Source organism: Somniosus microcephalus, unplaced genomic scaffold (genome assembly GCF_052327205.1).
Source record: "Somniosus microcephalus isolate GS21.2 unplaced genomic scaffold, FLI_Smic_1.0 unresolved_chr1, whole genome shotgun sequence".
NCBI lineage: Eukaryota > Metazoa > Chordata > Chondrichthyes > Squaliformes > Somniosidae > Somniosus > Somniosus microcephalus.
Window position 1 is genome coordinate 93,118,893 of NW_028225179.1, and position 24,510 is coordinate 93,143,402.

The 24,510-nt window shown below is 47.2% G+C and overlaps 1 pseudogene; it reads right to left on the reverse strand.

Moving 5' to 3' along the window:
• The window catches only part of LOC147095598 (scavenger receptor cysteine-rich domain-containing protein DMBT1-like), a 1,107,260-nt pseudogene that overhangs the window by 349,229 nt on the left and 733,521 nt on the right, over nucleotides 1-24,510 (reverse strand).

Genomic DNA, 24,510 nt, shown 5'->3' on the forward strand with positions numbered 1-24,510 from the left:
ACCACCATGAGGATATATTAGACAGGCTGGAGCTGGTTTCTTGTAGACACTGACAGAATAAGTAAAGAATTTTGGAGACATTTCCTTACACACAGAGAGATGAGAATGTGGAACTCGATGCCAAGTGGAACGGTTGAAGCAGAGAGCATTACTATTTTTAAGAATGGACTTGATACATACCTGAGGGGGGAGGGAATATAGGGATATATAGGGGCAGGGTATGAAGTGGTAATTAGATTAGGATAACACCCCTGCGGAGTATAAACAACAGATAGACCAGTGAGACGTATGGCCTGTTCCTGTGTTGAAGATTCTATCATGTAATTCCTTGTAATCGGTTCAGACAACACAGATGCAGAAGCTTGGTGGAGTCACGGAAGAGCACTAGGTATCGGAGGAGTAACATAGAAACATAGAAGATAGGATCAGGAGTTATCCATTCGGCCCCTCGAGCCGGCTCTGCCATTCAATGAGATCATGGCTGATCATCCAAATTCAGTACCCTGTCCCTGCTTTCTCCCCATATCCCTTGATCCCTTTAGCCTTAAGAAATATATCTAACTCCTTCTTGAATATATTTAATAAATTGGCATCTACGGCCTTCTGTGGTAGAGAATTACACAAGTTCACCACTCTTTGGGTGAAGAAATTCCTCCTCATTACTGTCCTAAATGGCTTACCACTTATCCTCAGACTGTGACCCATGGTTCTGGACTCCCCGACCATCGGGAACATCCTTCCTGCATCTAGTCTGTCCAGTCCTGTCAGAATTTTATAAGTTTCAATGACATCGCCTCTCATTCATCTAAACTCCAGCGAGTATAAGCCCAACCGACCCATTCTCTCCTCATAAGTCATTCCTGCCATCCCAGGTATCAGCCTGGTGAATCTTCGCTGAACTCCCGCCATGGCAAGAACATCCTTCCTCAGATGAGGCAACCAAAGCTGCACACAATGCTCAAAGTGTGGTCTCACCAAGGCCTTGTACAGCTGCAGCAAGACATCCTTGTTCCTGTGCTCAAACCCTCTCGCTACAAAGGCCAACATTCCATTTGCCTTCTTAACTGCCTACTGCACCTGCAGGCCTACCTTCAGCGACTGGGGCACAAGGACACCCAGGTCTCGTTGCACTTTCCCTTCTCCCAATATATTGCCATTCAGATAATAATCTGCCTTCCTGTTTTTGACACCAAGGTGGATAACCTCGCATTTATCCAGGTTATTTTGCATCTGCCCTGCTTCTGCCCAATCACGCAACCTGTCAAAATCATCCTGGAGTTTCTTGGCATCCTCCTCACAGCACACACGCCCACCCAGCTTTGTGTCGTCTGCAAACTTTGAGATATTACTTCTAGTTCCCTCGACTAGATCATTAATATCTATTGTGAATAGTTGGCGTCCAAGGACCAACCCCTGCGATATCCCACTAATCATTGCCTGCTACTCGGAAAAAGACCCGTTTATTCCAACTGTTTGCTTTCTGTCTGCCAACCAGTTCTCTATCCAATCAATTCCTTGCCCCCAATCCCATGTGCCTTAACTTTACATGCTAATCTCTTATGCGGGACCTTATCGAAAGCCTTTTAAAAGTCCAAATGCACCACATCCACTGGTTCTCCCTTATCTATTTTACCAGTTACATCCTCAAAAAATTCCAGTAGATTAGTCAAGCATGATTTACTTTTTGTAAATCCATGTTGAGTAATTGGATTTACTCCTTTATCAAATTTGTTTCTGTACGAATATACAATAACAGAAAAATAAAGAAATAAGTTTACAGTTTAAAGTGCTCATGAAATGATTGTTGTGCTCTCAGGGAACTGGGAAGTTCCACAGAATCTTTAATTGAGGAATTTCTACAAATGCCTTTGGTTTTATATAATTCAAAGCTAAATACGAAGATTTAGGGTAATTTAGGAAGTGGAATAATTGAGATGGTTGGAGCATCCTAGAATAACTCAGTCCCCATTTGAAAGTCACTACATTCGGTCCTTATGTTTACTCAGTACTTTGAATTTATATTTTACAGTTTGGTTTCCCAGCTCAGAAGCACAAAATGATAGCAGTTCAAATGTAAAGTAAGTTGGAATGAAAAAAAATAAAACATTAGCCCACACACCGCTGCTGTAATGGTAGCCGAAGTTTAGGGGAATTTTAACCAAAGTGGCTGGGTGGGATCCGACAGGGTGAGTGGACACTGCTTTCCCGCTCGCGCGCAATCTTACTCTCCACTGACTTCAATGGAGAGTAACATTGGGTGCAGTGTAAGACCAGTGCTGCACCCGATCCCTATCTGGTGAGTAGCCGGTTCCCGCTGCATCATTGAATGTCTCCAGGCTCACCCTCTGATCTCAGACTGTAACCGGCAGGCCTGTCGGTCACATCCACTCTTTCGCACAGGGAAATTGGACAGTGAGTGCTGAAGTGAAGCGATGAAGTGGGATTGGAATCTTCATCCTGCTTCTCAGACTCGCTTCTCCCTTTGCTTGGATTCGGTGATGCCCATTACTGTCCGGACAGCCTGTAATTACCGCTCAGTTAATGTGACAGCTTCTATGTTCGCTCTGATAAGCAGGAGGGGGACGAACAGTGTGTTCCCACTAAGCGGCTTGCGGGTAAGGAAGTGTCAGTATAACTGCGAGCCCAGTCCCGACCTGACACCGAGTGACCCAGAGCCCAGCGGCGAAACTCCGGCAGGAAAGCGGCCCGGTTGGTTTGCATTTACACCTGTTTCAGTGTAACTCCAGCCGGTGGGAAGCTGCATTTTAAAAGCTTCTTTCTACCTGCTGGGAACTTGGAAAACATTGTAAACCTCCCGATAAATAGGACAAACCATAAAAAATACAGAGGGAGGGGTTCACTATTTTATCAGAGGGGGAAACGGTTTCCAGCGACCCGGGAACCTCTTTTACACCTTTCAATTCACTTTAGAATGAAGCTTTGAGGCGTTCCGTGCAGGTTCTGGTGAAGATTGAGCTCCCAGAGTTAACCTCTCTGTCCCTTTCACACTGACCTGCTGCATATTTGCAACATTTGCTGTTTGTAGTGGATTCCCACCATGTGCGTGTCCATACGGGCTCATGTTGACACTGTGCGATGGCGTAAAGAGGGCGAGAGCGAGTCGTTCACCAGTTTTCCATCTTTCTCCCCGTTTCCCCCTTTTATTGAGTTCAATGGCAGTAAAAATCTGGAGAGCTGTAAAAGGGCCTGCCGACTGGCTATCACCCGGTTTACGATCGCACAAAGTCCAGATCGAGCCCACTGACTGTTGGAATTGATCGGCGCCTGCTGCTCACAGCCTGGAGCTGTTCGGGGTGAACACCAGAGGCAGCTTTCGGCACCTGTTACAGCTGCTGTGGAAGAAAGAGAGAAAGAAAGACCCGCATTTCTACAGCGCCTTTCCCCACCTCAGGAACTCTCAAAACTCCCAGCCCTGCCCGGATTGGCTGACATGTGACTCCAGTCCCACACCAACCTGATTGGCTCTTAGCCGCACTCTGAAGTGACCCAGCAACCCGCCATTGGACAATAAATGCCGGCCTGGCCACCGGCACCCACATCAGGAAATAATCCACCAAGATGTCATTGCCTTGAAGCCTGGGAAAGGTCAGGCTGGAGCTGAAGAGTTTATAACAACGGGGGGAATTCCATTCATGACATTTCTCTGACACACAATCCCTTCAGTGAGTAAAAAGATGATCTTTTCTGCTGAAAGTCCGGGAGAAATCCCAATAATTTTCGCCACAAGTCGGGGGGTGTCCACTGGCCCTGTTATCACAAAAGGCAAATCCTCTGATGATGATGGTTTAAATTCCGCTTTGCACAACGTTTCTCGCTTCCATTCGCCTTTTCAGAAATTGGATTCGATTTACAGATAATATGAAATTGTGCACAATCCCGTGTGCTGCTCTGGTCAACTATCCAGCAATGTGTCAATGGGCAATTCGACCCTGGGGGCATCACAGGCCAGACTGACGCTGTACTCAGCCGATCCTCACACTCTCATCCGCTAAATCAGGGGCTGGTGACTGATAGTTGGAAGGTGGGTTTATTTTCCTTAATCAGCCCGATTGCTCACTACTTCAGGGAAATATGACAGGAATTTCCCAATCCTGAATCACGGCTAAACTGCAGATGAGGAAATTCAGCACCTTCAGTCCGGGATATTTTCCTATCATTGAGATACATGGTCAAAAAAAATCACGGCCTGATGGTGTAAAACTTCATGATGCGGTCTGCTGGCCTGCACCAGGGGCGCTGAAGTCGGCAATGGGCCTCGTTTTAGCCGTTTGGTTTAAAACATGGGCCTGGAAATTGGGCCACGGTCACTTTTAGGCCGCTGGGTGGTGGTTGGGCTGTGGGGCGGGTGGTGTAGTTCCCACACCCCACGCCTGAATGGTGAGGCCTGAGGCTACACTGAACAATCCCATCTCCTGTCTCTTCAAAGATAACCGCCAGTTCCAAAATGCTGCATTGTCTGAATGGAAACAACATTTGACCTTAGGGCCCAGCATAACGCTAAAAGCTAAAATCTTTCAGGTTCAGAAACTACATTTACCTGACAGAGTTTCAGTACCTAATTGAATGTTGAACGTATAACAATGCTACAGAAATGTGATTCAATATCTGTCACTTTCATATATTTCAGAGTACCTTTCATTCAAGAATAAATCGGAGAAAAATAGAGAGAGAGGGAGAGGCAGAAAAGACAGGGACAGAGAGAGCATGAGAAAGAGTGAGAGACACAAAGATATTGATAAAGAAAGAGATAGAAAGGAGCGCCTCCTTGAGTGAAATACATAGAGCGAGACAGAGAGATATACAATGAAAGTCAGAGAGACAGAGACAGGAAAGAATACAATTCTAGGGAGTGGCTGGAAAAAGAGAGACATGGACGGAGAGAGAGAAAGTCACAGGGACAATAATCTGTGAGACAGAGGAAGGGACAGAGAGGGATGGTGTGAGTGAGTATGAGAAAGAGAAACAGGGACATAGATCAAGAAAGGGACTGAAAGGGAAAGTGAGATAGAGACAGAGAGAGTATGAGAGAGTGAAAGAGAGGCAGATAGAGAGATGGAAAGTGAAACAGAGACAGAGTGAGAGAGAAGGACAAGCACAGAGGTAGTGAGAGACAGGGAGAGTGAGAGAGACAAAAAGAAAGAGAGACAGTCATAGAGAGCGAGCAAGATGAAGGAACCGAGTGAAAGAGACAGGTAGAAAGAGAGAGAGAGAGAAAGAAGGGAATGAGAGATGGGAACAGACAGAGAAACGTGAGTCAAAGACCCTGTAACATTTACCAGCACTGGACTCATGAACCTAGGGCTATCTTTTAGGCACGGGTCTGAGGAATCTGTAACAGTTACAGGACTCAGTAAACCAGGGATACATTCCAGGCCCTGGTCTGAGGGAGTCTGTAACAGTTACAGGATTCCGTAAATCAGGGATACATTGCAGGCCCTGGCCTGAGGGAGTCTGAAACAGTTACAGGACTCAGTAAACCAGGGATATATTCCAGACCCTGGTCTGAGGGAGTCTGAAACTGTTACAGGTCTCAGTAAACCAATGGTACATTCCAGGCCGTGATCTGAGGGAGTTTCTAACAGTTATGAACTCAGCAAACCAGGGATACATTCCAGGCCCTGCTCCGAGTGAGCCTGAAACAGTTACAGGACTCAGTAAACCTGGGATATATTCCAGGGCCTGGTCTGAGGGAGTCTGTAACAGTTACTGGACTCAGTAAACCAGGAATACATTCCATGCCCTGGTCTGAGGGAGTCTGTAACAGTTACAGGACTCAGTAAACCAGGGATACATTTCAGACCCTGGTCTGATGGAGTCTGTAACAGTTACAGGACTCAGTAAACCAGGGATACATTCCAGACCCTGGTCTGATGGAGTCTGTAACAGTTACAGGACTCAGTCAACCAGGGATACATTCCAGACCCTGGTCTGATGGAGTCTGTAACAGTTACAGGACTCAGTAACCCAGGGATACATTCCAGGCCCTGGTCTGAGGGAGTCTGTAAAAGTTACAGGACTCAGTAAACCAGGGATACATTCCAGGCCATGGTCTGAGGGAGTCTGTAACAGTTACAAGACTCAGTAAGCCAGGGATACATTCCAGGCCCTGGTCTGAGGGAGTCTGTAACAGTTACAGGACACATTAAACCAGAGTTACATTCCAGGACCTGGCCTGTTGTAGTCTGTGATAGTTACAGGACACAGTAAACCAGGGATATATTCCAGGCCTGGTGTGTTCGAGTTTTTAACAGTTACAGGACTCAGTAAACTAGGGATACATTCCAGGCCCTGGTCTGAGGGAATCTGTGCAACTTACAGGACTCAGTAAACCAAGGATACATTCCAGTACAAAATACTGTAGATGCTGGAAAGCTGAGCAGATACAGAAATTGCTGGAGATAATCAGCAGTTCAGGAACCCTGAGTGGAGGATAATCAGGGTCTCAGGGAAGCAGTGAACCGGTTTAATATTTTGTCCACTGTTGTAATGTTTTTCTGGATGCCAGCTCTGTATACCGATGTGGAGAACGATGCATTTATAAAACAATCCCCATTGTATTTATTGGAGCCCTTAAACATTTTACAATAACCGGGTTACTGCCTCCTGTATAGCTCCAGATGAAGGAATTTTCCTCCCTCTCCACTCCCCATTCTCTCCACTTCGCTGCCTCCCTCCCCACTCCACTCGCTCCCTCTCTGTCCCATCTCTTCCACTCTCTGCCCTCTCCCTCCAAGCCCCCTTCCCCTCCCCTCTTCTCTCACCCTGCCCTCCCATCCAAACTCCCCCAATCCCCTCCCAAACCCTCCCCCTGATGCTCCTCTTGCTGCGCAGCCCCACTTCCCATCCAATCTGTTCCCACCGCATGCACTCTCTCCCTATCCTCCGCTCTCTCCCTCCCCTCCACTCTCTCCCTCACCACCAAACTCTCCATCCCCTCTGCTCCCGCTCCCTCCCGACACTCTCTCCCTTCCTCTCAACACTATGCCTATCGTCACTCCATCCACTCTCGACACATCCCCTCCACTCCCTTCCCCTCAACTCTGACCCCTCCCCGTCCAATCCCCCTCCTACACCGTTCACCATCTCCATCACCCCACTCTCCCTCTCCTTCTCGAGTCTCGTCCTCCCCCCAGTCTCCCAGCATTCTCCACTCCACTACATTGCACTCACTTTCCAACATCCTCCACTCTCTCCCTTACCTCCACTCTCCCCTTCCCTAACAACTATCTCCCTCCCCTCCCCCCTCCCCTCCACTCTCCCACTCCACCTCTCCACTCTCTCACTCCATTCTCCACTCTCCCCTCCCGTCTGCTCTCCCACTCCACCTCTCCACGCTCTCACTCCATTCCCCACTCTCCCTTCCTCTCCACTCTCCCACCCAACCTCTCCACTCTCTCCTCCTCCTCACTCTCTCCTGACCTCCATTCTCCACTCCACGTCTCAATCTCCCACTCCTCTTGTCTCTCTCCCTCCCTTCCATTCTCCCCATCGAGTCTCTGCCATCCCTCCACACTCTCCTTCCCCTCTACTTTCCCCCTCGAGTCTCTTCCATCCCTCCACTCTCCACCCCTTCCAATCACCACCTCCCTTTCGGTAATTTCCCCTCACTCCCCTCCAGTCTCGCCCACATCCCACTCTCATCCCTCCCCCTCGCTCACCTCTCCCCTCTGTCCCAACCCTACCCTTCACTTTCTCACCCCCCCTCCCCTCAGCTCTCACTCTCCCTTCACTCTCTCCCACCCCTCCTGTGAGTCTGAAGTGTTTCAGGATACTTTTCAATTAATACAAAATAAGAGAGACCACCGAGAGAGAGAGAGACGTTGGTACAAACAGAGAGAGAGAAAGAGGGACAGCTAAAGACAGAGACAAAGTGAAAGAGAAAGATAGGGACTGAAATAGAGAGAAAGACAGCGAGAAAGAGAGGGGGATTGAAAGAGACACAGGGATGGAGAGCGAGACAGTGACAGAGAGAGAGAGGGAGCGAGAAATAGGGACTGAGAGGGAGAGAGGTTGTTACAGAGGCAGAGAGAGAAAGATAAAATGATAGGGATAGACAGAGAGAGAGAAAAGAGAGAGTGACAAAAGGGAACCGAAAAGACAAGGATAGAGACAGAAGGCTAAAGAAAGAGAGTCAGAAACAGAGACAGAGCGAGAAAGAAGGAATAGAGAGTGAGAGAAAGAAACATTGACAGTGAGAAAGAAACAGTGACAAAGGCGAGAGAAAGGTCGGTGCTTAAGGAGTCAAGGGACAAGTAGCAGAATGGAGAGCAAACTGGCTACAAAACAGAACACAGTTAATAGTGGTTAAAGGTAGTTAATCAGACTGGTGGCAGGTGGGAAGTGGTGTTCCACTGGGATCGGTGCTGAGACCAATGCTGTTCACCATTTCTACTAATGATTTGTACAATTTCTAAACTTGCGGATGACACTAAATTTGGGTCATTGTTATTACTGAGGAAGACCACGACACAATGCAAGAAGATGTTCATAAACTTGTAGAATGGGTGTGCAAATGGCAACTGAATTTTGACATAGATATGTGTGAGGTGGTTCATGTTGGTAGGAGGAAAAAGGAGGCTAGATGCTCTTTGGAAAATAAGAATCTAAATGGGCAGAGGAGCAAAGGGACATACGGGTAAACATTCAGAAATCATAAAAAGAGCAATGCAAGGTAATAAGGCCATAAACTTGAAAACAAACCACTGGGGTTAATTTTTAGTGGTGTAGAATTGAAAAGCAGAGAATTTATGTTCTGCTTGTACAGATCCATTGGTTAGACTACACACAGAGTACTGCCTACATTTCTGGTCTCCATATTACAAAAAGGATATAGAGGCACTGAAGAAGCTGCAAAAAAGATTGACAAGGATACCAGAACTGAGAGGTTATAACTATCAGGACGGACTGAACAGGCTGGGGCTCTTTTCTCTGAATAAGAGAAGACTGAGAGGTGACCTGATAGAGGTCTTTAAAATTATGAAGGGACTTGATGGAGTAGAGGTAGAGAAGATGTTTCCCACTTGTGGAGGAGTCCAAAACCAGAGCCCAAAAATATGAAATATTCACTAGTAAATCCAGTAAAGCATTCAGGAGAAGCATTTTTACCCAAGGAGTGGTTAGAATGTGGAACTTGCTGCCACGTCGAGTCGATGAGGCGAATAGCATTGAACTCTTAAAGGGGAAGCGATATAGGCACATGGACAGGAATGGAGGGATATGCTGATGGGGGGAGATGAATTCGCTATTTCTGTTTTCTAAGCACCTCACTTAATACTGCATCTGTGAATTTCTGGGCACAGTGTTCCACACTCTCACAATACTTCGTGTGAAAAAGTTGTTTTTGGATTCAAATGGAACTAGTTTTATCAAATTCTAAACCTGTAAGAATCAGAATGGAAATATAATTTAAATATTCGTTTATTTGGGTAAGCAACTGCAAACAATTCAGTGTTCCTGCCAAGGAAATATCACAGTGAGGTAAAGATTTCTAGGTACAAAGTCCAACAGCCAGCATTGCATAATCAGTGCCATCATGTGGTTCCTGATAAACAAAAGCAATACATTGATAAATAGCAATGTACCAAAAAAAAAGTTTAACTGATTCGTGAGTGATAAAAGTACTCTCCAATTAGATTTTATTGTGTTGTTTTGAGGATTTCCAGATGCCTCCCTGTAGAATCATATGCATAAAATGGCCATAAATTGCAGTTATGAAATACAAATCCATTATTGCAGGAATAGTGAGTGCTGCAATTGTTTTTTATCCCATGGTGCTCAGTTGATATCCAGTCCAAATGAATGGGATGGAAGTATCTTTGCTGTTGACTGCAGGAGTCCCAATTTGTGTGTAAATTGTGTTCGCCCTGTTCAGGCCTGGTTAATCACCAATTCTGCAAAACTGCACGGCCTGAGCACATTGCAGAATAAAAGCTGGGGAAACTGCACTTCCTATTCCTGCTATGCTCAGGGACATAACTGTCCTCGTCCTCCAAGTTACACTACCCAGCGTTAGCCATGACATCATGATGCGTGACCACTCAGTTCCTTTGACCTCAACTGGCCGTGTTCAGAGAACATTATGAGCGGAGATATCATCTGCAATAATGGTTTTCAAATGTTATAGAAAGACCCTCCTACACTCATACAAGGGTACAATGAAGGGTTTGCTGGAGTATATGTCGGGTAAGGACTTGGCTCAAAAACACACTGTGGCAAATTAGACAGGACCGAGATGATGTAAGCAGCCACCTTCTGATGAAGAATGTAAGGCTAGCTGGTAGTTCTTGCAGTGAAGACTCGTTTGCTACTTTAGAATTGCATTTTCAGTGAATATCTTGAAAGCTACGCCTAGAAATGTGTTACTCATTTACAGACTGATTGAGAATTTGGACTAATATGAGCTGATCAGAGAAGCCAGCATGGATTTGTAAATGGCAAGTCATGCCTAACGAACCTAATTGAATTTTGTAAGGTGGTAAATAACATGGTAGGTAATTTATTGTCTATGTATGTTATTTATATGGACTTCCAGAAGGCATTCAACAAGGCTCCATAAAGGAGGCTGGTAACAAAAATGGGAGTGTACAGAATTGGAGGCAACTTATTGGGTTGGATAGAGAATTGATTAGAATGTAGGAGAGAGAGAATAGAGTTATTGGTATGTACACAGATTGGCAGATATGATTTTTGTTATATTTCTAAGTTACTTGAATGAAGGAGCAGAGAGCCATATATCCATGTTTGCTGATGATACCATGTTAGGTCACACAGTAAATAGTGAAGATTGGAGAAGAATGTTGCAAAGGGACATTGAGAGATTAAGTTAGAGGGAAAACCGTGGCAGGATGACTTATATTTCGGAAAATGTGAGGTTGTGGCATTGCCACATTGGGGAAACACTGTGTGTATGTAGATAAACCTGTATAATCCCCTTTTAACTGTTGTATTCCCCTCCCCCCGCAAGACAGTTACAAGCTGAGAGGAATAAGGCATGTTCAGACTTGCCTGCTGCTGAGAGAAGGAAAACCAATCAGGTTCCAGCAGGTGACCAATCCGTGAGTTATCGCAGGTTCGCGGGCTTTACGAATTCAGTACTGTATTGTGAGAGTTGGAGTAAAGACCTATTTCTTGTAGCTCACTGTGTTGCCTACTTCTTTACGCGGGAGACTGTAGTCTCCCACATTGGTGACCCCGAATGTCGGCGGCCGAAGCCCCCGACTCACGTAGCCCTACAGAGGCCAGCAACGACCCGACAGCAACCAGCAGCAGACCGATGTTGGCTGGCGCCGCGTCCTTGAAGCTCCCCACCTTCTGGGAACACCAAGCACCAGCTTGGTTCGTGCACACGGAGGCCCAATTCACCCTTCGCATGGTTCAAGATGATGAAGAAAGGTACCTCCACATAGTCTCAGCACTAGCAAGCTCCACCGCCGCCGAAGTTCTCGACCTGCTGGGGAATCCACCACAGACCGGCAAGTACTGAACCATTAAGGGCCGCTTGCTGCAGGCTTACGGCCTGTCCAGGGAGGAGAGGGCCCGTAGGCTTCTTTCACTACCAGGCCTCGGTGACTCTACCCTGACCCAGTTGATGAGCCGGTTGCTTGCGCTCCTGGGTTCTGAACCGCAGTGCTTCATGTTTTGGGCCCTTTTCCTCAGCCTGCTTCCTCAGCAGGTACAGACTGCCCTCGCGGGGTCCCCGATCACAGACTGCGTACAACTGGCAGCCGCCGCAGACAAAGTCTTCACCGTCGCCCAACTCGGCTGTGCAGCCGCGAGGCTCCCCGACAACACCGAGCGTGCGCCGCCACGCCAGGCCGCAGAACTATGCTTCTACCACGCGCGTTTCGGCCACAAGGCCCAACGCTGCAGAGCACCCTGCACTTTTGATCAAACCAAGATGGCCACCCGGCCCAATGCGCCAGCCCCGCGCCGCCGTCTAGGCCCGCTCGACCGCACCCCCGCCGCCACGATGGCCATCGGCACTGCAGGTAAACTGCTGTGCATAACCAACTCCCTTTCAGGGCGCAGATTCCTTTGCAACACCGGAGCCCAATGCAGCATAATTCCTGCCTCCCAGCTCGACATCCAGGCAGGCTGCAGCGGCCCACCCCTAATGGTGGCAAATGGCGCAGCCATCGCTACTTTTGGAAAGCGACGGGCCGAAGTTTGTTTCAACGGCCAACGATTTACGTGGGATTTCGTGACGGTTTCGGAGGCACATCCCTTGCTGGGCGCCGATTTTCTTTGCGCCCATGGACTCCTGGTCGACGTCCGTGACAGGCGCCTGATCGATTCAGCAACTTTTGCTTCACTGGCCTGCCAGCAGAGCAACAGCCCGGCCCTCGTAAGGTCCTGCTCTGCCGCGGCGGATGACGACTACGCCCACCCACTCGCAGATTTCCCGAGGCTCACACAACCGACCTTCTCAGCCACGGCAGCCAAGCATGGTGTCGAGCAGTACATCACCACTACGGGAGCACCAGTGTTCGCCCGAGCCAGACGCCTGGACCCAGCCAAGATGGCGGTGGCCAAGAAGAATTCGCCATGATGGAGAAACTGGGCATCATCCGCCGCTCGAACAGCCCCTGGTCGTCCCCCCTCCACATTGTGCCCATGCCGGGCGGTGGCTGGCACCCCTGCGGTGACTACAGACGACTCACTGATGCCACCACGCCCGATAGATACCCCATTCCGCACATCCAAGACTTCTCGGCGCACCTAGCAGGAAAGTTCATCTTTTCCAAGGTCGACCTGATTCGCGGCTACCATCAGGTCCCCGTCCACCACGCAGACGTCCAGAAGACGGCGGTCATCACCCCCTTCAGACTATTCGAGTTCCTGCGCATGCCCTTCGGGCTCAAGAACGCCGCACAGGTTTCCAACGGCTCATGGATTCCGTCCTACGGGACCTGAGCTGCCTGTTCGCCTATCTGGACGATATCCTCGGGACCAGCACCAGCAAGGCCGAGCACATCGTGCATTTGCGCTCTCTTTTCCAGCACCTCAGCCAACACGGGCTAATCGTCAACTCGGCCAAATGCCAGTTCGGAGCAGCCCAAATTGACTTTCTCGGCCACAGAATCTCACCAAGGGGAGCCATTCCCCTACCTTCCAAGGTGCAGGCGGTGGCGGACTTTCCCCAGCCCACCTTGGTCAAGGCGCTGCAGGAATTTTTGCGGATGGTCAATTTTTATCACCGTTTCGTGCCCAAGGCCGCCTCACTCATGCGCCCCCTCTACGAAGCCACCAGGGGCAAAACGGTCAAAGAGCAACTCACCTGGTCCAGCGAGATGGCGACAGCCTTCCACCAGACCAAAAGCGCCTTGGCCAACGCCAAACTACTGGCCCACCCCGTCCCGGGCGCCAAGACCGCCCTCGCCACGGACGCCTCGGATTACACCGTCGGCACTGGCCAGCAACAGTGGGTCGAAGGCGTGTGGCAGCCACTGGCATTTTTTCGCCGACAGCTGCGCAAGAATGAGCAGGCCTACAGCACGTTCGACAGAGAGCTCCTGGCCCTGTTCCTGGCAATCTGGCACTTCCGTTTCCTCCTGGAGGGCCGGCCATTCACCACATTCGTGGACCACAAGCCGCTCACTTTCACCATGGCCAAAGTAACTGAACCCTGGTCCGCGCGCCAACAGCGCCAACTCAACTTCATCTCGGAGTTCACCAAGGACATCCGCCACGTCACCGGCAAGGACAAATTGGTGGCCGACTGCCTCTCAAGACACTCGCTCCACGCAGGGCACCTGGGCGTCGACTACGCCAGCATGGTGAGAGACCAGGCCGCCGACGCGGAGATCTAGGCCCTCAGGACGTCAACCACCAGCCTCACTCTGGCCGACATCCACTTCCACGCAGCCGGCAAAACCCTCCTGTGCGACGTCTCAGTCCCCTTGCCTATGCCGGTCATCCCATCCGCCTGGCGCAAGTGAGTTTTCGACATCATCCACGGCCTCTCACATCCAGAGATGCGTGCGTCTCAGAAACTCATGTCCGCCAAGTTCGTCTGGCCTGGACTCCACAAGGATGTGAGACACTGGACCAACACATGCATGGCATGTCAGCGCGCTAAGGGCCAGCAGCACACCAAGGCGCCATTGGAGTGTTTCCCAGTGCCCGAGAGGCGTTTCGACCACGTCCACATCGATCTGGTAGGCCCCTTGCTGCCGTCGCACGGTTTCACACACCTGCTCACGATCTTCGACCGCACCACCAGATGGCCCGAGGCAGTTCCACTCACCTCCACCACCACGACCGACGTCGAGTGAGCATTCATCTCGACATGGGTGGCCCGGTTCAGCGTGCCGACCGACATATCCTCGGACAGAGGCCCCCAGTTCACCTCCCACTTGTGGAATGCCATCACCGACGGCCTCGGCACCAAGTTCCACAGGACAACAGCCTACCACCCGCAGACCAACGGGCTCTGCGAGTGCTTTCATCGTTCCTTGAAAGCCTCCCTCGTCGCCAGCCTGGCCGACACCAGCTGGATCGACAAACTACCCTGGGTCCTCCTGGGATTGCGCACCACGCCCAAAGAGGACCTCCGCACACCCTCGGCCGAGATGGTCTACGACCAACCGCTCAGAGTACCAGGCGACTTCCTCACCCTGACAACGGAGCCGTGGAAGACTGCCAGACAGCTTTCCCTGCACCAGGGCTTGGCCCAGCAATTCCGTCCAGTGCCCACTTCGCAACACGGCCCACAGCCATCCTACATGCCTCGGGACTTACGACATGCGGAGTCCGTCTTTGTGCGCCGGGACGCGCAAAGAGTCCCGCTGCAGGCACCATACACTGGCCCCTTCTCAGTATTGGAGATGGGGGAAAAAAGCTTTTCTTATCGACGTCGGCGGGAAGCCGGACCTTATTTCAGCAGACCGCCTCAAACCGGCGCACCTGGACCTCAGCTTCCCATTTCGCCCGGCTCTTCCCACACGGCGGGGCAGACCTCCCGCATTGGCGGTGGCCCCACAAGAGGACCAAGACACGCCAGAACCTTACTTCCCAGCCACCGCCGCACCTTCTCCGGCAGCCCATCCAGCCAGCCCACCGGCAGACCAGCCGCCAGACCAGCCGACGAACCAACCGGCCGACCTCCCAGACAGCCCTCCTCACGCGCCAGATGGGTACTACAGCTGCTACGGCCATTTGGTCAAACCTCCGCAGAGACAGACTTTTACAGTTAACGAGGATTCTGGGGGGGGGGTAGGGAAATACTGTGTGTATGTAGATAAACCTGTTTAATCCCCTTTTAACTGCTGTATTCCCGTCCCCCCTCAAGACAGTTGCAAGCTGAGAGGAATAAGTCATGTTCAGACTTGCCTGCTGCTGAGAGAAGGAAAACCAATCAGGTTCCAGCAGGTGACCAGTCCGTGAGGCATCACAGGTTCGCGGGCTTTACGAATTCAGTGCTGTATTGTGAGAGTTGGAGTAAAGACCTATTTCTTGTAGCTCGCTGTGTTGCCTATTTCTTTACGCGGGTGACTGTAGTCTCCCACAAGGTCATCCACCTTGGACATAAGTAAGAGAGATCAGAGTATTCTCAAAACGGCGAGAAGCTAGGAGCTGTGGAATAGCAGAGAGATTTAAGGGTCCAAGTACTGAAATGACTACAAGCTAGTGGACAAGTCAAACAAATATTTTAAAAGCTAATTGAAAGTTGGCCTTTCTCTCAACAGGGATATAATACAAAGGGGTGGAAGTTATGTTACAGCTGTACAGAGCTCTGGTTAGGCACCATCTGGAGTATTGAGTTCACTGCTGGGCACCGCACCTCCGAAAGGATATCTTGGCCTTGGTGGGGATGCAATGCAGATTCTCCAGAATGAAACCGAAGCAAAAAAGGATTACATTATGAGGACAGGTTGCATAGTCTAGGTTTATGTTCCCTTGGCTATAAAACATTAAAGGGTAATCTAACTGAGGTGTTTAAGATGATTAAATGATTTGACAGTGTAGATAGAGAGACAGTATTTAACCTGGTGCGAGTCCAGAATGAGGTTGCATAACATTAAAATTAGAGCTAGACATTTCAGGGGCGATGGTCAGAGAGCACTTCTTCACATGAAGGTTAGTGGCAACCTGGAACCCTCTCCCCAAAAGTGCTGCTGAGGCTAGATCAATTGAAAATGACAAAACTGAGATTGGTAGATTTTTATAGGCAATGTTATTACAGGTTATGGAACCAAAGCGTGTACATCACTGAGATGGTGCAGAACATTTTGAGCAGAGAAGGGGAACAGCCAGATGTAGTGGTCATGTGGGAACCAATGACCCATGAAGGAAAAGGGCTGAGGTCATGCAATCAAAGTTTCAGAGCTCAGAGGAAAATTAAAGAGCAGGACCTGAAAGGTAGTTATCTCTGGATTCCTGCAGTTTCACAGTGCTAGTGAGTATAGGAATAATAGGATAAGACAGGTTAACGCATTGCTTGAGAAATGGTGCTGGAGGGAGGACCTCAGATTTCTGGGGCAATAGAATCAGCTCTGAGGCAGGAGGAGACTTTTTAAGGTGGTCGGGTTGCGCCTCACATTGCTGTAACCAATGCCCTTGTGGGAAGGATAACTAGTTCTGTGGAAGAGGGTTTAAACTAAGTTCGCAGGAGGATGAGCACATTATAGAGGAGAAACAAGGTGCACAGAGGACTGGGAGAGACTAATCGCACTAAAGTAAAGGATAGTTCAGAAATAGGGGTGCTAAGCCAGGGCAAATGTAAGGCAGGATAAGATGGGTTGAAGAACATAAGAACATAAGAAATAGGAGCAGGAGTAGGCCAATCGGCCCCTCGAGCCTGCTCCACCATTCAATAAGATCATGGCTGATCTGATCCTAACCGCCAATCAACTATCACAGAACCATCTCCTGAATCTAACAGAATTAGACACATGAAATAGGAGCAGGATCAGGCTACACGGCCCCTGGGCCCGCTCCGTTACCCACAGGGCCATGACCGATCCGAACCTAGACTCATGTCCAAATTCCTGCCCGCTCCCCGTAACCCTCAATTCCCTTTACTTCTAGGAAACTGTCTATTTCTGTTTTAAATTTATGTAATAATGTAGCTTCTACAGCTTTTTGGGGCAGCATATTCCATGGACCTACCACCCTCTGAGTGAAGTAGTTCCTCCTCATCTCAGTTTTGAAAGAGCAGCCCCTTATTCTAAGACTGTGCCCCCTAGTTCTAGTTTCACCCATCATCGGGAACATCCTCCCCGCATCCACCCGATCCAACCCCTTCACAATCTTATATGTTTCAATAAGATCGCCTCTCATTCTTCTGGACTCCAATGAGTAGAGTCCCAATCTACCCAACCTCTCCTCATATATCCATCCCCTCATCCCCGGAATTAACCGAGTGAACCTTCTTTGTACTGACTCGAGAGCAAGTATGTCTTTTGGAGTGCATGTGCAAAAATAACCAGGTTGGTAAATATAGTTCGTGAACTGCAGGCATAAGTCACCACATGGGATTCAGGAAAGATAGGGAAGCAACAAATGGAGGGGTGGCATTATTGATCAAATAAACTATTATTCCACTGGAGAAGGATGATGTAGTTGAGTGGTCAAAGACAGAATCTATTGGGTTAGCGTTAGAGAAGATGACCTATTGCGCTATTGGATGTATACTATGGGCCACCACGTAGTGGTAAGGAGATTGAAGAGCAAATCTTCAGTCAAAGTACAGAAAAATGAAAGAACTATAGAGTAGTAATAATGAGGGACTTCAATTTTCCTAAAATTGACTGGAATAGTAAAAGACAAAGGGGAAAGAGATGGTGGGAATTACTGAAATCTGTAAAAAGGAACTTTCTTAATCAGCGTGCTTCCAGTCCAGAAAGCTGGATCTAGTTATGGGGAATGAAGGGGGAAATTGGTGAATGTTTCTGTGGGGGAGTACTTGGGGAACAGTGATCATAATATCATTAGCTTTAGAATAGTTATGGCAAAGGAAAAGGAACAATCTACCATACAAATACTTAATTGGAGGAATGCAGATAGTACACAGGAGATGTAAATAAGGAATAAGAAGTGACAATGGAGAGCATGAGAATAGTTTCGCAGGGAACCCAAAAGTATTTCCTAAAAATATAAAGATTGAAAAGGTAGTCAAATGAATGAACAACAAAGGAAATATTCTTCTGGAGGCAGGGACACAATTGAAATAATAAATAAATACTTCAATGCGATGAAAAGGAACATCGCACAAATTTATTGGCATCAAAAATTTGCAGGCAACACACTAATTAAACATTGGGAGGCCTTCAAAGAGGGGATAGTTCCAGTACAGATTCGACACATTTGAAGCAAGGTGGAAAGGAAGGGCATCCAAAGCTCGAGCTCCCTGGATGACTACAGATATAGAGATTAAAATAAGACATCAAAAGGAGCCGATGACAAATATCAGGTTCATAATAGAGTAGGGAACCAAGCTGAATGCAGATAGTACACAGGAGATCTAAATAAGGAATAAGAAGGGCAAAGGGAGAGCATGAGAATAGATTAGCAGCTAACGTAAAGGGAACCCAAAAGTAATTTCCAAAAATATAAAGATTGAAAGAGTAGCCAAAGGATTGAACAACAAAAGGAAATATTCTTCTGGAGGCAGGGACACAATTGAGACAATAAATAAATACTTTTTATCTGCCTTCACTAGAGAAGAGGATGCTGCCAATGTAGCAGTAATGGAGGAGGCAGTAGCACTATTGGAAAAGATAAAAACATAGTTAAAGAGGAGGTAATTAAAAGGTTGGCAGTGCTTAAAGTAGAAAAGTCACCTGCTCCAGATGGGATGCATCCTATGTTACTGAGGGAAGTAAGGGTGTAAATTGCGAATGGCCGCACCACAAACTTTAAAGAGGGGTTTGGTGCCAGAGTAGTGGAGGATTGCAAATGTTACACCCCTGTTTAAAAGGGGGAGAAGGATAAACCTGGCAACTAAAGGCCAGTCAGCCTAATGGTGGTGGGGAACCTTATACAGACAATAATCCAGGGCACAATTAAATGGGATTTAGAAAAGTATAGGCTAATAAATGAAAGGCAGCACAGATTTGTTAAAGGCAAATCGTGTTTGACTAACTTGATCGAGTTCTTTGAGCAAGTATCGGAGAGGGTTCACGAGGGTTGCTGTTGTGTATATGGACTTTCTAACGGTGTTTGAAGAAAAAGCTCATAATAGACTTGTTACCAAATTTAAAGTCCATGGGGTTATAGAGACAATGGCAGCATGGATACAAAATAGTCTAAGGGGTAGAAAGCAGAATTTAGTGGTGAATGGTTACTTTTCAGACTGGAGGGAATTATATAGTGGTGTCTCCTAGGGGACAGTATTAGGACCACTGCTCTTTTTGATATATATTAATGACTTGGTTACAGGGCAGAATTTCAAAGTTTGCAGATATTATGAAACTCGGAAATGTAGTGAACAATGAAGAGGATAGCAACAGACTTCTGGAGGACATAGACAGACTGGTGAATTGGGCAGACGCATGGCAGATGAAATTTGAAGCACAGAAGTGATACATTTTGGTAGGAAGAATGAGGAGAGGCAATATAAACTAAATGGTACAATTTAAAGGGGCAGCAGGAACAGAGAACATGAGGTGTATGTACACACAACTTTGAAGCTGGCAGGACTAGTTGAGAATGCTGTTAAAATAAATGCGATCCTTGGCTTTATTAATCAAGGAACAAAGGCAAGGAAGGTATGTGAAACATTTATAGAACACTGATTAGGCCTCAGCTGGAATATTGTTTTCAATTCTGGGCACCACACTTTAGGAAGGATGTCAGGGCCATGGAGGGGATGCAGAAGAGATTTACTAAAATGGCACCAGGGATGAGGGACTTTAGTTATGTGGAGAGACTGGAGAAGCTGGGCTTGTTCTCCTTAGTACAGATAAGTTTCAGAGGAGATTTGATAGAGGTGTTCAAAATCATGTACAGTAAATCTGGAGAAACTGTTTCCAGTGGCAAAAGGGTCAGTAACCAGAGGACACAGATTTAAGGTGATTGGCAAAAGAACCAGAGTCGACATGAGGAAGTAAAATTTACAGCGAGTTGTTGTTATCTGAACTTCACTGAATGAAAGGGTGGTGGAAGCAAATTTAACAGGAACTTTGAAAATGGAATTGGACAAATACTTTGATGGAAAACAGCAATACAGATCTATGGAGAAAGAACAGGTGAGTGGGAATAATTGACTCGTTCTACAAAGAGCCAACATGGGCACAATGGACTGAATGGCATCCTTCTGTGCTGTGTCATTCCAAGATTGGATAGAGTTAAATACAGATCAGTCATGATCAAATGGAATGGCGCAAAAAGGCTCGAGGGACTGAATGGCCTCCTCCTGTTCCTAATTCAATATGGGTGATATTGGAAGTGAAAGGCTTAACATATTGCTATAACTTTCCATTGCCTGTTATTTCAATGGTGCAGCCTGTTTAAACCAGTGGGATATCACCTGTGTGACAGCAGTGGACATTAACATGTCTCACTAATATTGCCAACAGTAATTTTAGGCAGAAAATGTCCAGCGGTACAGCGAGTGATAAGAGTCATTGAACAAGGGTATTTGTAGCTTGGCCTGAAATTCCTCTTTTCACTATTTTAGCAGAGCCTCAATCTGTTCACAGCCGATAGATTTACACCACCACTGAAAGGGAGGATGGTTGAATTTTCAGATTGTGTAGCTTGTAAACTTTCTATCACCCAGCAGAAACACTGAAAGTGTCCAGGCTATGATTGGGCTTTATTGACCTTAACAAGGTGAGGCTTTATTTGCCAGTGAGGTTTGCACCTGTTCTGATAAGGTGCAAACACAGGATTGGTGATTGCTGCTGCTTTAAACAGCCAGCTGTATAATCGCTACCGGTCAAGTTCAGTGGGAAATATTCTCGCCGGTGCTTTGAATTAGTGTCACAGCTTTCCTCCAGTTTCAAGTCTTTGTCATTGACCAGAGTATCCTTTTCTAATCCAATTCTGCCCGCAATTCCTAATGCTGGGAATAGAGCCAAAGGTTCCCTCCCCAGTGACGGGAGCTGATTTAGTTCTCATTGGATAGAATGAGTTTCACTGATCGAAATAAGTAGAATAATGGGGGAGGGTTTCGGACATCTACAAATCCTTCCCGTCTCGCTGTGCAGGGTTTTCACTGTGTGACTCCCTTAAACATGTTCCTCTTTTCTTTACTGAGCCTTTACTTTTTTCAACGGGTGGTTCCTCTTAAGTCAAATGACTGGACTTGTGCGGTTATATTCTTTATTACACGACAGGACCGCCATCGTGAACAATGTATTTGACCCGTTTTGTCCAGGATATAATGACTGCCCCTGTGTTTAATCCGGGATACACGGACTGCCCCTCTGTTTAGTCCGGGTTACACTGACGGTGATGTGTTTAGTCCGGGTTACACTGACAACCCCGTGTTTATTCCGGGTTACACTGACTGCCCTGTGTTTAGTCCGGGATTCACTGACTGCCCTCTTGTTTAGTCAGGGTTACACCTACTGCGCCGTGTTTATTCCGGGTTACACTGACTGGCTCGGACCTTGCAGTTGCCCTTTGGTAGCTCCTGAGGCGAGGCGGTGATAGGGGCTGGTGTGGCGCTGGACGCTTAAAAAATTGCCAGAGATTTACATCAGGGCTGAAGTAATGTCCCTCATTCGTAGATGGGGATTTGTGCGATGAATCAGGCCGATGTGTTGCCAACTCTGGTTGGACCATTCCAGGAGCATGCATCACATGACCTCCAGCCCAGTCAACCCGCCTTTCTTCCCCATCTCCAATATTGTTATAATTGCGAATTTTTAAAATGTTATTATTATCTTTCTCCCGAGTTTCTTGTAGTGCTGTCCAGGAAATTTATCTTTAATTCCTGGAGACTCCGGGATAGTTCTGGTGGGTTGGCCAGCTAAAGTCCGCCCGTCCGATTGATAAAGTTGGTGCGGACTGTATAATTTTCATGACCCGGCTTCAGATACATGAACTGAGCGCCAATTCTATTGATTTAAAGTCAGCCTGCAGTCGCTTAAAGGGATGGTGCCTATTCAAGGGTGGTTAGTGGAGAGCGATCTTACTGGAGCATCAGGCCGCATGACATGGTCAGGTGTCCTCTGATTCTCTGGGGCAGCGGTGGAAGCGCTTGTAGAGCAAGTTAGCACCGGTATTGATGTCCTCGTCTCCACTAATAGGTAATGATAGGCCCATCAACTTAGTCAACAGTAATGGCGAGAGGTGGATGAGAAAGCCAATGGCAGCAACATTGGGTATAAAGTGGGCGGTAGCCGAAAGCGGCTGATGCTTATCGATAGCCCTTTTTGGTCTATCGCCCAATTTTCTTTTCCATTGACTTCAATCCAATAGAAATTCAGATGGTGGACAAAGCTGGCTGCTGATTTGCTATCGCTCATTCTGCACTGCCGCCCAAGATGAATTTACACACCTTTTTCCCATGAATCTGGCTGCATTGCAGGAAGAAACTTAATTACCTCACCAGGACTGCCAAAGTCAGACTCGGCTTCACATCTCTCTTACTGTCTGCACAGCCTCGTACCGCCTGAAGTTAGCTGCTGCACTACTAATCCTTTCCTCCCCAGTGCCCATGGCTCTCCTCCAATCACAACAGACCCTTCACTACATTCCAGAGTGGAATTACCAGAAGCCCATTAACAGTGCAAATTATTCAGCAGCCAGTACAAGCATTCTAAATGGATTCAGTAGTGAAATCCCACAACATAATAGAAGAGAAATGTCTCCCAAATATTCCAGCATTTCATATGAGAACAACTGAGGGTCCCTTTAATATCTGCCTTCTGTTTGATTCCAGTTTTCGCGTAGGATCAGGAACTAGGAGTAACAATGTGGGCAGAGAGGGAAATGTTGTTGAGGGGCTTGATGACGCCCTTTAACCCCAATTTACATATATTTAAGCTGCTTTTTCCCCTCTTTCGCTCAGCAAATATGAGGCCAATTTTTATTTCCCTACAAGCAGCAGGCTGGGAACAGACCACTGTGCACACACCAGGGATGGATTCTGCACGGCCTCGCACCATAATTCTGGGTGCACTTCCTCACCAAGTCACCAAATAATCCCCAGGTCTGACGTGGGACTAAGATCTTAAACTTACGATTTACAAATGAGATGAGATGATGTACTATATTCGAACCATAACATTTTACATTTATTTGGAAATGTGAATATTCTTGTAAATGGATAATATTTAATATTAAGGTTCATTTTGCCTTCTCTGCAATGGTTTAACACGGGAGCGATGGCAAAATATTCAGTGATCTCGCATTTTTCTGAATAAATTATTTTTTCCCAAATTCTTTAGGAAACTGACATTTCTAATATTTGATACGCCAATGATGCTTTTTTTATAGGTCGGCAAATAGAATAATAGAATAATAAAATTATACAGCACAGAAACAGGGCATTCGTGCCTGTGCCAGGCCTTTGAAGGAGCTATGAAATTAGATCAACTCCCCTGCCCTTTCCCCATAGCCCTACAAATTTCCCCCTTCAAATATTTATCCAATTCCCTTTTGAAAGTCACTATTGAATCTGCTTCCAGCGCCCTTTCAGGCAGGGCATTCCGGATCACAAGTTGTTGCATAAAAAAAGTTCTCCTCATATCGCCACTGATTCCTTTTCCAATTACATTAACTCTTTGTTCTCTGGTTACCGAGCTCTCTTCCACAGGAAACAGTTGCTCCTTATTCACTCCATCCAAGCCCTTTATGATTTTGATTTTAAATTCACACATAGGATATATGGCACAGAAACAGGTCATTCGGCCCAACTGGTCATTATGCTCCACTCGCGCCTCCTCCTGTCTTTCCTCATCTAAATCTGTCAGCATAACTCTCTATTCCCTTCTCCCTCATATGCTTGTGCAACCTCCCCTTAAATGAATCTATACTATTCTCTTCAACCACTCCCTGTGGTAGCGAGTTCCACATTCTCAATACTCTTTGGGTAAAGATTTTTTTTCTTTATTCACGATAGGATTTCTTGATGACTATCTTATATTGATGGCCTCTAGTTATGCTCTTTCCCACAAGTGGAGAGATTGTCTCTGTATCCACGCTATCAAAATTTTTCATAACTTCAAAGACTTCTATAAGGTCACCCCTCAGCCTTATTATTTCAAGAAAAAGGAGACCCAGACTGGTCAACCTCTCCTGATATGTATACCCTAGCATTTCTGGTATCATCCTTGTAAATCTTCTCTGAAGCCTCTCCAGTGCCTCTATATGTTTTTTTATAGCATGGCATCCAGACCTGCACGCAGTACTATAAGTGTGGTCAACCAAGTTTCGATTCAGGTTTAACATAACTTCACAACTTTTCAATTCTATACCCCTAGAAATAAACCTTAGTGTTTAGTTTTTTTGGCCTTGCTAACCTATGGTGCAACTTATATCGTTTTGAGTATTTGTACTCTGAGATCCCTTTGTTCCTCTACCCCACCTAGACTC